Genomic DNA, 6731 nt, shown 5'->3' with positions numbered 1-6731 from the left:
CAATGACAATTGAGGTGATAAATATTTCTGTCACTCCAGAAAATTCCCTTGTGCTCATTTCTAGTAAATTCCCTTACCGGTAACATAGGCAACCACTGCTCGATTTCAATCACTATAGATTAAATTCAAATTCTTTTGAACCTTCATATAAATGGAATTATGTAATGCATAATCTGTATCTGGCTTCTTTTGCTAAATATAAAGTTTTAGGATTCATTCACATTTAAAAATTTTCTTTTTTTTAGATTTTATTTATTTATTTGAGAGAGAGAGAGACGGAGATAGAGAGAGCACAAGTGGGGAGGAGAGGGAGAAGCAGGCTCCCCGCAGAGCAAGGAGCCTGATGTGGGACTTGATCCCAGGACCCTGGGATCATGACCTGAGCCGAAGGCAGACGCTTAACCGACTCAGCCACCCTGGCGCCCTTCATTCACATTTTTATGTGCATCAGTAGCTAATTTAAAAAATCTGAGGGGAGCCTGGGTGGCTCAGTTTGTTGAGTGTCTGACTCTTGATTTCAGCTCAGGGCTATGAGATAGAGCCCTGTTTTGCTTAAGATTCTCTCTCTCCTTCTGCCCCCCCTGCATACTCTCTCTCTCTCTGTGTATAAATAAATAAATAAATAAAGTAAAAAAATTTGAATAATATTTCATTGTATAAATATACCACCATTTGTTTATCTAGTCTTCTGTTGATGGACATTTGGATTGTTTTCAGTTTTTGGTTATTATGTAAAGAGCTGTTTGAGCAAGCCTTTTTGTGGACATATGCACATACTTTTTGTGGACATAATTTTCCATTTCTCTTAAGTAAATATGTAGATGTGCAACTGCTGTCATAGGGTAGATGAATACTTAGTTCTATAAGTAACTGTTAAACTTAACTTTAAAAGAAACTGACAGAACTAATGCCTTTTTATTCTATAATAATGTGAGAACTGCCCAGCTGCATCCTACAGCCAGACTTTGATGTGGCAATTTTTCTTTTCTTTTCTTTTTTTTTTTTTTTGATGTGGCAATTTTTCTTAATAGCTTCTGATATGAGTTTTTTAAAAATAGACTTAATCTAATTGATATATTATTCCAAATAGACTTAAATTTTAATTCAAATAAGGGTAAAAAACTATAAATATATTTTGATGTGTCTATGTAATATATTGCATCCCTACAGAGAATACATCTGGCTAAGACAAAACTCAGTCTGTAGGATGCTGTTGTGGGATCCAGTTATTTTGATCATTATAATCAGGAAGAGTCCAGCCAACAGAGGTTTCCATATATAATAACACCCAGAACTTTATGGAGCTACTACCAGTAATGACTTGAGAAGGCTGAGCCTACACCAATGAGAACCGTGGTAGCACAGGGCTTTCTTTTCTCCTTCTTTCCTTCATTTGTTGCAATTTGGCAATTGCATGTGATGTTGAACCAATGCCAAGATCATAACTGCTGTTTTGTGTATTGGTATGTTGAAATTACTTGTGAGGTAGGAATTTTTAAAAATTAATAATAGTTAAGGTAGTAACTAAGCCTCCAATTTCACTTTTTGTCCCCCCCCCCATATGAAAAACCATTTGCTGCAGCACAATTTACTACATGGTCCTTCCTGTTCCTGTGTCTCCATCACATATGATGTTTGTATGGATGCAGACTTCTTCATGGACTCTGCTCATTTCTGTTGATCTATATTTCTCTTTCTGTATCAACATCACACGGTCACTTGTAAAATACTGAACACTGTTGCAGTGATTGCTAATTAAGTAGTCTCTTTAATCCCTCCCACCACCTCTTTTTTGGTCATCTATGAAGAAGTTTGCACAAAATTGGGATGGTTTGTTCTTTGAGCATTTGGTAGAAACTTGCCTGTAAAGCCATCCGGGTCTGGTATTTTCTTTGTAGGAAGATGCTTAGTTACTGATTAAATTCATTTTGTTCTTTTCATTCTCTATCTGCAGTTGTGTTCTTGTTTTAATCACATTTTTGTTTGTATTTTCTCTTTTTTTCTTGACAAATATTGCTAATATTATCAGTTTAGTATTCTTTTTTAGAAACCAACTTTTGGCTTATATCATTTTCTTTATACTTTTCTTGTCTGTTTAAATTTTGTTCTTGTCTTTAACTTCTTTATTTGTATTTCTTTGAACTTACTATATTGTTCTTTTTCTAAGGACTTAAATGAATGCTTAGATTATTAATTTTTAGCCTTTCTTATTTAGTAATACAAGTACTTCTAGCTATTCATTTATTTCAACGTACCATTTTAGCTGTATCCCATGTTATGACATGTGGGATTTTCTCTTTTGTTTAGTTGTAAGTATTTTCTAAATTTGTGTGATTTCTTTTTGGCCCTTTATTCATCAACATTCAACATAGATTTTTTGTGTGTGCCCACTATGTGCCAGGGTCTTTTCTAGACCTTTGGGGTATATCTATTAAAACAAATACACAGATGACAAAATTCTCTATGGTAGTGGAGCTTTTGGTACCTACCCATATCTCTGCTTATCTTTGAGGTCTCAGAGGCAGGGCCCATATATGCTCATGTCTTTCTGCATCTATCTGCCAGAGGATGTTCTTTTTTTTTTTTTTTAAAGATTTTATTTATTTGAGAGAAAGAATGAGAGAGAGAGAGAGAGAGCACATCGGAGGGGAGAAGGTCAGAGGGAGAAGCAGACTCCCTGCCGAGCAGGGAGCCCGATGCGGGACTCGATCCTGGGACTCCAGGATCATGACCTGAGCCGAAGGCAGTGGCTTAACCAACTGAGCCACCCAGGCGCCCTGCCAGAGGATGTTCTTTAGCCACTAAAGCAAGCTTGGTCATGTGGGTAATCCAGAAATGCTGTAGAGTTAGTGCCTAGGAGTGATCCTCAACCAGTGAAGTATGGAATGATTCTGAAGCACACCCACACAGTCTTTCTGAGGGTCCCCAGTAGGATGGCACCTGTTTCTCCAGTATTAGCCTGATCAGTATCGTGCACTATATTGGCTTTCTTCTCTTTCCTCTTTCACTTCCCAACCCCTCACTATGCTTTCTGGCAATGCCTTTCAAAGGAACTACTTGCATTCACATCTTTATTTCAGGGTCTGCTTGAAACAAACTAAGGTTACATTCTGGTGCGGGAGACACTAAACAATAGATAAAATAAAAAGGTAAATTATACAGTATTTTCAAGATGATAAGTGCTACGGATAAAAAAGGAGCAGGGTAAAAAGTATTTGGAGCTGTAGGTGAGGGTTTGCAGTTTCATATCGGGTAGGCTTCCTTGAGAAAGTAGCATTTGAACCAAGACTAAGGAAGTGGCAGATTTAGCCATGTGATTATCTGGGAGAGGAGAAGTCCAGCTGAAGGTACCAGTCTGCCCGCAGACCAAGGGGGAGAATGTGGTTGGTGTGTTTGAGAAACAGCAGGAACCACAGTGTGGCCAGATGAGCAATATGGAAATTAGTAGTAACAGAGCTTTAAAGAGTAGTGGAACCAGTTCACATTAGACCATTATGTGCATTTTGGTTTTTACTCTGAGTGAAATGGGGAGACACTGGAGGGTTTGGTGAACAGGAGGGTCCTGATTGACTGTAAGTTTTACAAAGAGCGGTGGGACTGCCATGGTGGGAATGGTCTCTGGGGAGCGTAAGGTATCAGATCGTGGAGATCTGTTTAGAAGCCATTGCCATAATTCAGATGATATATGAATTGGTTTACTTGAGAGTAGGATCAATGAAGATGGTGGGAAATGGCCACTTCTGTAAGTATTCTGATGGGGGAGACAAAAGAATTTCCAGATGACTGAATATGGGTTGTGAGATGAGAAAGGGGATCAAAGATGGGTCAGAGTTTGGCTTTAACCATCCATTAAGATGTACATTTCCTAGAAATGGGATTGTTGGTCCAGAGGAAGGTGACTGATATTTTTGAAGGCCTTGCCAGGTTGTTCCCTTCAGCAGTCCCACCTGTGACAGATCAATGGCCTGCTAAAAATTGTTTGGCAATAAATTCTCTATTTTTGAAAGTCTGAAAAATTTCTTTTTTCTACCCTTGCTCTTGATGGTAGTTTCACTGAGTATAGAATTATACCTTGGCAATTAGTTTCTCTTAGTATTTTGAAGACATTATTCTACTGTATTTTGGATGTCATTGTAGCTTGTAGAAGTCAGCTGACAGACTAAATTATTGTTCCTTTATAGATAGTGTGACTTTTTGGCTACTATTTAAAAAAATTGAAGTATATTTGATATACAATGTTACATTAGTTTCCGGTGTATGACTTAGTGATTGGATAGGTCTGTATGTTATGCTATGCTCACTGCAGGTATAGCTACTGTCTGTCATGGTATAATACTGCTACAGTACCATTGACCATATTCTCGAATATGTGTCTTTTATTCCTGTGACTTACTCATCCCATAAATGGAAGCCTGTAGATTCCAGTCCCCTTCACCCGTTTTGGCAATTCCCCCACTCCCTTCCCCTCTGGCAACCATCAGTTTGTTCTTTGTATGGGTCTGTTTCTGCTTTTTGTGTGTTTGCTTATTCATTTGTTTTGTGTTTTAGATTCCACATGTAGGTGAAATCATGTGGTATCTGTCTTTCTCTGTCTGACTTATTTTATTTAGGATAATACCCTCTAGGTCCATCCATGTTGTCACAAACGGCAAGTTCTTATCCCTTTTTATGGCTGAGTAATATTCCAATGTGTGTGTGTGTCTTCTTTATCCATTTATCTATAAATGGACACTTGGGTTGCTTGTAATAACTTAGCTATTGTAAATAATGCTGCAATAAGTATAGGGGTGCATATATCTTTTGGAATTAGTGTTTTCATTTTCCTTGAGTAAATACCCAGTATTGGAATTACTGGATCATATGGTATTTTTATTTTTAATTTTTTGAGGAACCTCCATACTGTTTTCCACAATGGCTGCACCAATTTACATAATTCTCACCAATAGTACACGAGGGTTCCTTCTTGTCCAGTGGTAGAAGCAGCATAAAAAAGACAACACTTGTTGTTTATTGTGTTTTGATTTTAGTTCTTTGACTACTTTTTTAGATCTCTTTTTTGTCTTTGATGTTATGCAGTTCCATATGACATGTCTAGGTGTGGATTTCTTTTTCTTCATCTTGACATGATAGGGTTTCTTGAATTTGAGGAATCCTCTCTTTAAATAATTTGGAAAGATCCAGAGCCAGTACCGCTATGAATTTTACTTCTTTCCTTCTCTGTGGAAAATTTTCTGGAGCTGTAATTCTCATTTTATTCTCCATGTCACTTTACCTCTATTTCACATTTTCCATGAAAAAATTTTTTGGGGAGCATACTGTTTAATATGTTTAGTTCTATTTTTATCTTATTTGCTCTGAATTCTTTTGTGTTGGTCTTAGGTTAGGTTATGCTGCAGAAACATTTAAATGTTAAACTTTTAATAGGTTTAAATATGAACTTTATTTCCCATTCATGCAAATTGGTCTGAGGGTCCAGTGTTTCTGCAAAACAGTTCCTTTCCACACTGGGATCCAGGAATCTAGTTTGCTTACATTTTATGGCTTTACTATCTCAAAATGGGGATTGAAGGCTTGCCACAGCAGGGGAAGAGAGAGTATGGAGAATTTAGGTCTATTTTAAGTGCTTCAGACTGGAAGGACATATATGAGTTCTGCTAATAGCCCATTAGCCAGAAATATTCACATTGGCTACAACCAAATTTCAGAGGAGCCTAGAAAATGTAAAGGAACACATGGAATAATCAGTGAATAATAATGATCTCTGCAAAATCTCTGTTTTAAATTTCTATTTCTACATTAACTTATAAATTTGTTTTGCCACATAAATGTATTAGCAAAATAGAACTATATGTACAGCTTAATAAATGATAAGAAATTCTTGCATATAACTACCACCGCGGTTAAGAACATTATCAGCACTCCAAAGCATACCATTTGCTTCTCTTCATCATAATTTTTCTACTCCCAAAGATAACTACTATCCTGACTTTTATAATAACCATTTCCTTATTATTCTCTATGGTTTTTCACTTATAAATGCATCCTTAAATAATATGGTTTAGTTTTGCTTGTTTGGAACTTTATATATACTGTACATATTTTTTGTTTGTTTGTTTGTTTTGCTTATTTCATGAGATTCATCTGTGTTCCTGGATCTAGTTATAGTTTGTTCATTCCATTGGTCAGCTACAGATGGGCATTTAGTCTCCTGGGTTTTTTTTTAATATTTTGAATAATGCTGCTATTACCATTATTGTATAGCATACAAGTGTACATGAGTTTTTCTCGAGTATTCATACATTAATGGAATTACATTGGGTATGGGGTATTTTCCATTCTAATAGATAATGCCAGACTTGTCCAAAGTGTATGTATTAGTTTATTCTCTTACCAGTTATATATGAGATTGAGATTCCTCTTGCTCTACATACTTGCCAAATTTGACATTGTCAGACTTTTGAAAATTTGCCAGTGTGTTTTGATGTGTAATGTAGTTTTTCTTTGATTTTACTTATTACTTCACTGGGTGAACACCTTTTGATGTGTTCATTGACCATTTATGTTTCTTTCTTTTTCTTCTTCCTCTTTTTTTTTTTTTTTAAAGCTAGATTGTACCATGAGAGACTCTGGACTCTGGGAACCAAACTGAAAGTTACAGAAGGGAGGGGGTGGGGGGATGGGGTAACAGGTGATGGGTATTAAGGAGGGCATGTGTGGTGATGAGCACTCGG

This window comes from Callorhinus ursinus, unplaced genomic scaffold (genome assembly GCF_003265705.2).
Source record: "Callorhinus ursinus isolate GAN/ISIS: 27379988/994484 unplaced genomic scaffold, GSC_fseal_2.0 scaffold10, whole genome shotgun sequence".
Classification (NCBI taxonomy): domain Eukaryota; kingdom Metazoa; phylum Chordata; class Mammalia; order Carnivora; family Otariidae; genus Callorhinus; species Callorhinus ursinus.
This window is presented reverse-complemented; position numbering follows the sequence as displayed.